The sequence below is a fragment of the Gracilinanus agilis genome, chromosome 1 (assembly GCF_016433145.1).
Source record: "Gracilinanus agilis isolate LMUSP501 chromosome 1, AgileGrace, whole genome shotgun sequence".
NCBI classification, from domain to species: Eukaryota; Metazoa; Chordata; class Mammalia; order Didelphimorphia; family Didelphidae; genus Gracilinanus; species Gracilinanus agilis.
The window spans coordinates 49,032,222-49,045,122 of NC_058130.1; positions in this window are offsets into that span (position 1 = coordinate 49,032,222).

A 12,901-nucleotide genomic window follows, 5' to 3' on the forward strand; every position below is an offset into this window, starting at 1 on the left:
ATTCTTGAACCAAACTTGAACTCTGTATATGAAGTACAAGAGTACCTTACCAGTGGAACTTAACTATGAACTGGGCATGTGCAAGACCATGCTAATTAAAACTTACAACACAGGGGCATCTAGATAGCACAGTGGATAAAGAACCAATCCTGGAGTTGGAAGGACCTGATTTCAAATCTGGCTTTAGATCTTTCCTAGCTATGTGACCCTGGGCAAATCACTTTAGCCCTGATAGCCTAGCCCTTGGTGCTCTTCTATTTTAGAATCGATACTAAGACAAAAGGTCAGACTTTTAAAAAGCATATGATACAGACAGAACTTCTAGAAGAATCAATGTAGAGAAACTTGTGAATGAAAGAAAAAATATTTATTAAGCACATAGCACATACTATGTGTCAAACACTATATTAAGCATTATAGACACAAATGAAAAAAGCCTAGTCTCAAAGAACTTACATCCTATTGATTGGGGCCAAGTAGTCAGAGTGCTGGTCTTGGAGTCAGGGAGACTCATCTTCGTGAGTCCAAATCTAGTCTCAGCCACCTACTATCTATGTGATCCTGGTCAAGTCACTTAATTCTCTTTTATTCAATTTTCTCATCTGTAAAATGAGCTGGAGAAGGAAATGACAAACCATTCCAACATTTTTTTTATGGGAAAACCCAAAATGGGGTCACAAAGAGTTAGCTATGACTGAAAATAACTCAACAGCAATGTATGTATACATATATAAATTTATTTATATATAAAGAGACACATGCATTACATATTCATGTACATAGTCTGTACATATAGGAGTAGTGATCAGGTAGAAACACTTTAGAACACAAAGTTGCATGGAAAATGAATATGGTCGTAGGGAAAGAGACTGATACAAATTTAGGAATTATAGAAAAGTTGATCAAATAAAGATTTATGGTTCTTGGAGGGTGTGTGTGTGTGTGTGTGTGTGTGTGTGTGTGTGTGTGTGTGTGTGTTTATATGACTCATAAGCCAAAAGGGCTGGAAAGGTTTTGAAAGAGTGAGGAGAATTATGACTAGATATTTCCTGAAATCATGGTTTCTCAGATTAGTAGGATCCATATGTCGTCTGAAGTTCCTCAATGGCATTTATATGTATTTATTAGGAAAAAGACAAAGAAGATAATTTTACTAGCCTATTTAACTCAAAGTCCAAGCAGAGGATGCAAGTCCTATTCCCTGGATTAAAGGTTGACCCCATTCTCTGCCTCTTGCCAGGGATGGCTTACACAATCATAGGCTCACCAGAGAGAGAGCCCCCTTCACAAGTCCCCAAAGTGGCAAAGCACCAGCCAACTTCAAAAGCTGGCTTTTTAAGCTCAGTCTAAATCCTCCCACTAAGAATTTCTAATTGGCCAGGGTTTCACTTCAGTCCCTACATAGTACATCCCTTGACTACTGTCAATCAGGAATCTCACCTGCCATACTTGCAAATTAAGACACAGGACTCAGTAATGATAAGTCTTCTTGGGTCTGATTGTGCTGGAGGTCCCATAGATATTTAATTCACACAAGAAAGGAAAGGAGATAAAGTGATAAAGGAGATAAAGAAAATCAAATCGAAAAAAGGGAAGGCTAATAAAGTAAGGCAGTGGTCAGAAGCAAAACATGTAAGAGGAGAGAAAAGATAAAGAGAGAAAGAAGAAGAAACAGAAGGAAAATGGAGGGAAATGCATATAATCATGATTGTGAATGTGAACTTATCCATTAGTTAATTTGATTAAAAAAAGAAAGAAGAAAACCAAATTACAAGTATCAAAAATAAAAAGGGTGAATGCACCACCACTGAAGATGAAATTAGAGCAATTATTAGGAGCTATTTTGCTTAATTATATGCCAGTAAAACTGACAATCTAAGTGAAATGGATGAATATTTACCAAAACATAAACTACCCAGATTAACAGAAGAGGAAATAGAATATATAAATATCCTTGTCTTGGAAAAATAAATTAAACAAGACATAAATGAACTCCCTGAGCAAATTCCCCAGGACCAGATGGATTTACAAGTGAATTCTACTGAACTTTTAAGGAACAATTAATCTCCATAATATATAATGACATATTAGAAAAAATTGGTAAAGAAGGAGTCTTATCAAGTCACATTTAAGACACAAATATGACTATAATGACTAAACCAGGGAGATAAAAAATACAGAAAGAAAATTATAGATGAATTTCCTTAATTAATATAGATGCAAAATTTTAAAATTAAACAATACTAAGAAGATTACAGGAAATGTCACAAAGATCATACACTATGACAAGGTGCAATTCATACCAGGAACTGAGGATTGGTTCAATATTAGGAAAACTCTCATCATAATTGCCCATATTGATAAGAACAATAAAGTAATATGATTATATCAATAGATGCAGGGGGAGGAATCTTTTGACAAAATACAACATCCATTTGTATTAAAAACATTAGAAAGCATAGCAATCAATAGCATCTTCCTTAAAAGGATAAGTAGTATCTTTGTAAAAACAAGAGCAAGCAATGCCTGTTACAGGGATAAAGGATATCAATTATTGCTACTGTAATTCAATATTGCATTAGAAATGTCAACAATAAGATATAACAATAAGATAAGAAAAACAAAGTAGAATAAAAATAAGCAATGAGGAAATAAATTTATCCCTTTTTGCAGATGAAACGAGTATATTTTTTATATCCCTGGTTTTATTTTAAGTGTTTTGTCATTGTGTGGATATATAGTCCTTGGATTTCTCTTGGCAGGTAGACTCCCAATATTTTATATCATCTACAATTATTTTTAATGAAATTTTTCTTTTTATCTCCTGCTTCTGAGTTTTGTGAATAAGGTATGGAAATTGTTAATTTATGAAGGTTTATATTCAAAAACTTTGCTGAAGTCATTAATTGGTTCAACTAGTTCTTATTCTCTAGGACAAAACACTTCACACAAAAAGAGACACATTTAAACAACTGAAGAAATATTAATAGCTCATACATAGGCGAAGTCAACATTAATAAATATGCCAATTATATTTAAGTTAATTTTTTTATTCTGTGCCAGTACAATCAGCCTACCAAAGAATTATTTAATACATCTAGAAAAATACTAACAAATGTCATTTGGAAGAATAAAAGGTCAGGAATAGTAAGGGAATCAATGAAAAAATGTGAAGGTAGACAGCCTAGCAGTACCAGATTATTAACTATACTTCAAAACAGTAGCCTTAAAACAATAGGATATTGGCTAAGAAATAGAGAGGTGGATCAGTGGAATAGATTAACTACACAATACATGGTAGTAAATGACCATAGGGATCTAGTGTTGATAAACCCCAAACCCTAGACTTTGTGGAGTAAGATTGCACCATTGCACAAAAATTGTTGGGAAACATGGAAAACAGTTTTGCAGAAACTGTTGTTATTATTGGTTCTTTGTACTCTAAAAGAACAAATGTAACAATGCTTAGGTAAAGAAACAGTGTGTTCAGCTACCACATGTTTGGCACAAGTAATCCATTTAAACATTTGAGATGGAGGTGCTCTAGATTTGTTCATTCCACATTTCCTTTGTGTTACTATAATTCTGATTTGCTTATGGAGCACAGCTCCTTCTTTGAAGCTGATAAATCATACTGGGCAGTGCAGGATCTCCCATGTCTCACAACTGATACTAAAGTTTTTCAAAGAGAATCCTCATGCTGCCTTGTTCAAGTTACTATAAAATAGTCTTTTAGGTAAATGTTCTTTTGGCATTCAGGATACATGGCCAGCCCATCAGAGTTGTACTCTTTACAGTAGAATTTGAATGCTTGGCACTTCAGGTTAGGAGAGGATATCAGTGTTCAGGCAGAAACTAGGTACAGACAAGCATCTCACACTGTATAGTGTGATAGGATGAAAATGAATAAATCATTTAAATACAAAGTGTGGAATCATAATTAAATTAGAGGAGCATTATAACTGATGTCCAAACAATGGATATAGAGGATCATCAGAAGTAAAACAGATACATTATATGAAATTAAACGTTTTTGAATAAACAAAATGAATGCAGCCAAAGTTAGAAGGAAATCAGGAAAGTGGGGAAATCTATATGGCAAGTTTCTTTGATAAAGACTCAATGTAGGGAACTGATTTAAACTTATTTTTAAAATATAATCCATTCACCAATTGACAAGTTGTCAAAGATAAGGGCAGGCAGTTTTTAAAAGATAAAATACAAATTACCAATTGTCACATAAATACTCTAAATCATTGTTTATTAGAGAAATGCAAATTTAAACAATTCTGAAATGCCATCTCATCTATCAGATTGGCTAGTAAGAAAGAGAATGAAAATGATAATTAGAGGTCAGGTGGAAAAATAGGCCCACTAAAAATACTGTTATTTGAATGATGAACTTGTCTAACTGTTCTGGAGAACTATGCCCAAAGGACTGCACAACTGTGCATATCCTTAATCCAATGAATCAATTACTGGGCCTGTATTCCAGATAGATCAAAGAAAAAGTGAAAATATTTTTTATATGCCAAAATATTTATAGCAGCCCTTTTTGTAGTGGCAAAGAAGTGGAGATTGAGGGAGTGCTCAATTTTGATACATGACTGTTACAGAATACAATTATTCTGTAAAAAATGATGAAAGGAGTGGCTTCATACAAACCTAAGAAGACACAAGCAATAATGAAAAATGAAATGAGAAGAGCCAGGAGAACATTATACTTAGTACCAACAATCATATGTGAAAGACTTTACTACTCTTATCAATAGGATGTTCTAAGACAATTCCTAAAGACCCAACATAAAGAATGCTATCCATCTCCCAGGAGAGAAAACTGAAGAATTCAGAGTTAATGTTGATGCTCCATTTTTTTAAAAAAAATCTTTATTTTTTTTTGTTTTTTCCTGTTTTCTTTTGCAACATGGCTCATATGAAAATGTTTTATATGATTTCATTTGTATAATAAATAAAAGCATATATTTGTTTTCTTAAGGAATAGGCAAAAGACGGAAGGATTGGAAAGAATTTGGAACTCGAAATAAAAAATATTAAATTTTTCACATGTAATTAGAAAATATTTACCAAAATAAATACAAATTTAAAGCAAAAACAAATCTACCCAAAGGAGATACCTTCAGTATATTTGTATACTTATATGGTCCTAGCCTATGTTTCCAAATTATTACATATGAGTCCCATTCTCAGACATTTTATATTCCAACTAAACTGGCCTAGTCTCCCTTTCTTTTAGTCAACTGTCTACCACTTTTATGTCTACCATTTTATTTTGAGCAGAGATTCACACACTTCTCATGAAGTCTAGAACATGCTCTTCGTTTCTCTCTATCTTCAAATACCTGAGATCTCTTCCCACCTCTCTATGATAAGCATCTTCAAAATATTTTGTATTTTCTTTTATATAGTTAGATATATGTATGTTTATATATGTGTGTACATACATATACATATACACATACATATGCATACATACCTCCATATAATATATATGTGTATCTAAGAATGACTATGATGTCAAAATAAAAGAACTCATTAAAAACATTAAAATGGCATAAATCCCATATGATCATAATGAATTACCCTCATGATCACTTGCTGGGTAATGGCATAATAAATTAGGAGTCTGAAATGTCGCGAGTAATATAACTTGATTTGTCAGGACTCAGCCACAGATATGTTCTTGAACATGATTGAACTCATAGGCCATCATCTCCAGACAAAATAATTAAATAATCCTTTATTACTGTCATGTAATTTTTCCCTCCTTCCCTCTTTTTTCTTTCCTTCCTTCCTTCTTTCCTTCCTTTCTTCCTACTTTCCTTCCTTTCTTTTCTCCACTTCAAAAAGAAAGAAGCTGTTTCAAGGGAAATTATACCATAATTAAGCAGCCTGAGATAATTTAACCTCTAAAATGCAAAATTATTATGCAGAACAGGAAAATTCATTCAAATAAAAACCAAAATGCACTTAGTTATTTTACATAATTGAAGAAAATAGTCCATATATTTTATCCTTTTTAAACTTTCTCCCACTAGAATAAATCAGAAAATTTATTTACTGATAGAACTATTGTTTCCCCTTTTTCTATTTTCTTAGCTGAAACAACTTTCTTTTGACTAATTGTTAATAGTATTGTCTACCACTCACAGACAGTAATTTATTTTTATTAGTAGGATTGTATAAATTATTAGACTAATTTATCTTAAGTAAATGCATTCTATATATAAAATTTCACATGCATGTAGACCTTTCTCTTCTAGAGTATACTAACCATATTTTTTGTCTAGGCGCCATTTATTTGGCTAGAATTTCCTTCATGTCTTTTACTAATGTTAAGCCACCCACTTCCCAGGAAGTATTGTCAATTTCATACAATCAATGGAAAAGCCACAGGGAATTCTCTAACACTTAAAGATACTGGCTATTTCCTACAATTTTTATCTTTTCTATTTCAAGCAAAAAGGCAGTTATATTTTAGGTGGAAGTTTAAATGTTTAGCCCAAAACTATTACAGAGAATGAAAGCACCTTTCTGTGGCTAAGTAAAGAGTTGTAGTGTTTTTTTTATCAGTCTTTCAAGTAGCTCTCCAGACTTGACATGTGATAGAATGGGCTCACAAGTATATGTTTGTCCTTTCTGAAACTAGCCATTGGCTCTCCACCATGTCATATCAACTTGTTAATTTAGTTAATTGAATGAAACTTTGTTGATCCTATAACTTCATAGAGATATAACCTCAAGGCTGCTCACTAAACACTAATCCTCAGGGAAGATAAAATTCTTTATTTTGGAAGACATTTGCTTGTTTTTATTTGATAACATGATGGAAACCTTTAAATTCTTAACACCTGACTGACTATATGTTTTGTTTTTTTTGCATAGCTGACATTTTCAGCTTTCCTAAAAACAACAGCAAACAAGTATATTCAGGGGGGGGAGAGGGAGAGAACTTTTAGTTGAAAATATATGGTGAAAAGACCAAAGGCCTTTTGAGGATAGGCCTCTGAGAAACATTTGGTTTTCTTATAATGATTTTAAGTACAATTCATGAATTTAATTTGAAAATAAACATGTTCTCTTTTCCTCTGGACTCAAAGATAAATTGTTTATTTCCCTTAAGTTCATTTTGCTAAATCTATTTGAATAACCACTGATTAAATTCTTGTTTCTTTTTAAAAACATTTGTTAAGATCTAAAATAATAGATGCTCAAAACACTTTTCTTTATATATTATTATAGGGGTCTTAATCTCTGGATAGTCCATGGAATTCCATCAGACCTTATCTACTTATATATCTCTTCTGTGGCATTGTTTACATATCTTCTCTTATATAGTTCTTGATTGTTAACATTTTGGAGCCTTCTGTCACTATTTTCCAGTTCAAATCTGGGCTCAGATCCAATATTATATATCTGTCCAAAATAGAGCTACTTGTAGAACAATTTTAGGGATTGTCCATACAACTACATCACATTGGTAGAGCAATAAATATTTTTATCCTGCTTGTTTTTTCCTATGTGTATGTGTTTTCTCCTATGTGCCAAATTGTTGTGAATGATTATAGATATAATTTAAGGAGGGTGTCAATGATTTTAAGAATTAATGCCATTGGTATAATGCATCCACAAATAAGAAAATATGGAAGACCTCACAAACTACAGTGACTCTTTATTTGATTTGGACTGTGTCCTGAACATCTTTATTCTTGGGAATTTGCTCTACCCCTTAAAGTGCTTTTATATAGTCTACAAATGATTACTGCATGACTTTATATTCTTCTATCCTATTTAGTTAATTAACTTTAAAGATTTGCTTTAAAAGTTCTCTAAAGCATCAACTAAGAAGCTTGTAGAAATAATCAACAACTTTAGCAAAGTTGCAGGATACAAAATAAGTGCACATAAATCATCAGCATTTCTATACATTTCCAACACATTAGAGCAGCAAGAGGTAGAAAGAGAAACACCATTTAAAATCACCCTAGACAATATAAAATACTTAGGAATCTATCTACCAAAACAAACACAACAATTATAAGAAAACAACTACAAAACACTTTCCAAACAAATAAAACTGGATCTAAACAATTGGAAAGCCATTGATTGCTCATGGGTAGGATGAACTAACATAATAAAAATGACCATTCTACCCAAATTAATTTACCTATTTAGCGCCATACCTATCAAACTACCAAAAACCTTCTTTACTGAATAAGAAAAAAAAACTATAACAAATTTCATTTGGAATAACAAAAGATCAAGAGTATCAAGGGAAATAATGAAAAAAAAATGTGAAGGAAGGGAGCCTAGCAGTACCAGATATTAAACTATACTAAAAAGCAGCAGTCATCAAAACAATATGGTACTGGCTAAGAGATAGAGAGGAGGATCAATGGAATAGACTTGGGATAAATGACATCAGCAAGACAGTGTATGATAAACCCAAAGAGCCCAACTTTTGGGACATGAATCCACTATTTGACAAAAACTGCTGGGAAATTTGGAAAACAATATGGGAGAGATTAGGTTTAGATCAACATCTCATACCCTACACCAATATAAATTCAGAATGGGTTAATGACTTGAATATAAAGAGGGAAACTATAAATAAGTTAAGTGAACACAGAATAGTATACCTATCAGATCTCTGGGAAAGGAAAGATTTTAAAACCAAGCAAGAGTTAGAGAAAATTACAAAATGTAACATAAATGATTTTGATTATATCAAACTAAAAAGCTTTTGTACAAACAAAAACAATGTAGCCAAAATCAAAAGGGAAACAACAAATTGGGAAAAAATCTTTATAATAAAAAAACTCTGACAGGGGTCTAATTACTCAAATATACAAGGAGTTAAACCAATTGTATAAAAAATCAAGCTATTCCCCAATTGATAAATGGGCAAGAGACATGAATAGGCAATTTTCAGGTAAAGAAATCAAAAGTATCAATAAGCACGTGAGAAAGTGTTCTAAATCTCTAATAATTAGAGAAATACAAATCAAAACAACTCTGAGGTATCACCTCACACTTAGCAGATTGGCTAAAATGAAAGAAGGGGAGAGTAATGAATGCTGGAGGGGATGTGGCAAAACTGGGACATTAATGCACTGTTGGTGGAGTTGTGAACTGATCCAGCCATTCTGGCTGGCAATTTGGAACTATGCTCAAAGGGCTATAAAAGAATGCCTGCCCTTTGATCCAGCCAAACCATTGTTGGGTTTGTACCCAAAAGAGATCATAGATAAACAGACTTGTACAAAAATATTAATAGCTGTGCTTTTTGTGGTGGCAAAAAACTGGAAAATGAGGGTATGCCCTTCTTTTGGGGAATGGCTGAACAAATTGTGGTATATGCTGGTGATGGAATACTATTGTGCTCAAAGGAATAATAAACTGGAGAAATTCCATGTGAACTGGAAAGACCTCCAGGAACTGATGCAGAGTGAAAGAAGCAGAGCCAGAAGAACATTGTACACAGAGACTGATATACTGTGGTAAAATCGAATGTAATGGACTTCTGTACTAGCAGCACTGCAATGACCCAGGACAATTCTGAGGGATTTATGGTAAAGACGCTACCCACATTCAGAGGAAGAACTACAGAAGTGGAAACAGAAGAAAAACAACTGCTTGAAGACATGGGTTGAGACAGACATGATTGGGGATGTGAACTCTAAACGACCACTCCAAAGCAACTATCAACAATTTAGAAATAGGTCTTGATCAATGACACATGTTAAAACCAGTGGAAATACACATCAGCCATGGAGGAGAGGGGCAAGTTGAGGGGGGCGAAGGGGAAACTAAGAGCATGAATTATGTAACCATGTTAACTTTTCAAAAAAATAAATATTAATAAATGTTTTTAAAAAACAAAAAAACTATCAAACTAGTAAAAACAAAAAAGAAAAAAAAAGAAAAAATTCTCAAAAGCCTTTCTCTACTCATCTTCATCAGGGATGTCTAGCTTATTCTCATCCAAATTTTACAGAAATTTGATAAATGATAATAACTATTTGATAATAATTTGACAATTTGATAATAACAAAATTTGATAATAATTTGATAATTTGATATTTGATAATAAAAATAATATTTGATAAATGATAATAAGATAAAAAAGGCACATTGTAACTTACCTCAAACTTATATACTCATTTTGTAACTTTTAGTTAAATTCCCTAGGTCAGTGATGGGCAAAGGATGCGGCCCCCTGAAATGATCTATCCCCCTGTGGGACATTATTCCTAATCTGACAAATAAAATGAGTAGGATACAATATAATGAAACTTCAAAAGAGTTGCCTTAGAAACAGACTGACAGATTAGCATTTCCTTTCCTTTGGCCCCCTCTTTAAAATGTTTTCCCATAACTGCCCTGTTATCTTCTTTTTTTTTTTTTTTTTTGGAGGAAGAAGGCAAAATGAGAATAATATCTGAGATTTCTCTCAAAATATTTGGTATCTTCCCTTTCTTCAGGTACCTTAACAATCATTTTCTCAATGTCCTTAAAACTTTATTTCTCTGCCATCATTTTTTGTAATTACTTGACCTAGTACAGATAACTTTTCTCATCTTTTGTCTCCTTCAGTGTCAGGTCCTCTTTTCTTATATAACTTATCAAAGACTAGATGTTTAAGTCCAACTGGTACCACTGAGTTCATTGATAGTAAAATTTTTATGATCAGAAACTTTTTAGATCTTTTCTCCATATTTAGTCATTTTTTGGTATTTTTAAAAATTTTATTCTTAAATATCCCCAGCATAAATTTGTTTAGCTGTCTCTGGCCAGACTTTCTGAAACTTAGTATATACCCTTATATTGCTCATTGTTCTTTTATGAGTTGACATCTTTTATTATTTACCAACATTCTCCTCAATTTGATCTTAGAGATTTATGTACATTTTAAACAAGAATTTCTTTTAGCTGTCATCTTTCTATTTAGCAAAAAGATTTAAGATTTGATGCCCGAGGAGGTGTCTAATTTTTTGGTCTTGTTTTCACTTAAAATTCCTTAGCTAATGATAATAATTAGTGTTGTGGCTTGCTCCTTTGCTTTTTTTTAATTGTCACCAACTTTGTAAGTAGGACAGGTTATACCTGTGTCAAACATATGTCAGAGGTTTTCAGTATTATGTTTAATTTTAGCTTAATATGGATTATTTTTATCTTTGCTTGAACTATTCCATTCTCTTTCTTTAATAGACAGCTGATTAAAAATTGACTCCCATTTTGTAAGCAATAATTTTTGTTAAAATAAAACCAATTGCTTGTTTTGATGTGATTTGGTATGCATAATGGTCTATGCCTCATAACTCTCTTCTTGAAGAAAGTGTTTGTGATATATAGTCATGGGGCTTCTGTTGAGTTGAACAAATTTTAGCCTCTCTTGTTTCTTAATAATGAACCATTTTCTTCTTACTTTATTTTAAGTATCTTTTCTTATGCCTGCCTCTACACTAATACCATTGAATATTAACGCCTATATTGATTCAATTGGGAATCTTATAATGTTCCTGTAGACTTTATGTCCCTCACCATGTTTCTTTCCAATATGTGTTAGCTTCACACATCATTATATTTCATGGTGGCATAAGCAATGCAATATGAGATGACCAAACCTCTTAGGAAATGATGCTTCATGTTGTTCATGGACACGTGGGTAATTCAACTTTACCCATCTCTTTATTGCCCCTCCAAGGAAAAACTGGCAGTCATCCTTTCATTTAGCTACAATTTATAATTAATTTTCTGGAATCCAGAAACTTTAGCAAGAAGTTCAAGTTTAGTATGACTCAAATCCTCCATTAATACATCCAATTATTGATTATTGGAGAAGTCTCTCACATTTTGAGTAAACTACCAGCTAAGTTAGTATCTGAAAATGGCCTCAGTACTAGGTGATTTTTAATGCTCTTCTGTCATCATCTCTGCGGGAGAAAAGCAGACTGTGTAAGATTGAAGGCCATTTTGAATTTTAATTTGTTTCCTCAGTTGCCACAAACAAAGAATTCTTTAGCAATGGTTGTTCACTTGGTGATGGATCCTTCAACACTTAGGCTAGCCTTTGGAAGCAAATAGTGTTATACAAATTGGATTTCTGGTACCATAAAGTCTTCCATACCTTATGCCTTTTAGCTTAGCCTTCAAGGAGTAGAGAATAAGACTGGATTTTATCAATTGGTATGTTGTAAACTTCATTGAGTTCAAAAGTTATTTGTTATATACTTTCTCCATTCATAATACTTGGCAAGGAACCTTAAAGGCTCATGTAGTGCAGTGAGAGATCAGCTCTCTGTTTTATAGATGAGTTAACTGAAATCCAGAGATTCTAAGTGAGATGGCTAATGTCACATAGATAGTAAATATCTGAACTCAAATTTTCACTTACCTAACCTGCCCCTAGGACCCATACTTTTTGAACCATTCTTCTTAAAGTTTAGACATAAAATCATCCCTTCCCCCATGAAGCACACAGCTGTTTTACTATGAAATTCTCCTTCATTGTAAAGTTGAGATAGCCATTCAAGTCATGAGATAGCTTTTTTGGATAGAATGCTGGATGAATTCAGGTAGATCTCAGGGCAAATTCTTCCCCAGAGCTTTTGTAATTGTGTGATTCTGGCAATTTTACTTCTGAGCAATTTTAATTCTGAGCAATTTTACTTCTCTCCCTGTGTTCTTTTATATAAAATGATGATGACATCAGTAACTATATCATAATATTGTTGTGAGTATAAAATGAGTTAGTTTATGTCAAGTGCTCTGTAAAAATTATTATTATTGATTGTTATGGTTATTGTGATATATTGGTAGAAGTGAACAAAATCTATTGTTTTCCCCCCCAGTGAATTACTTTGACCAGATCAGGATACTG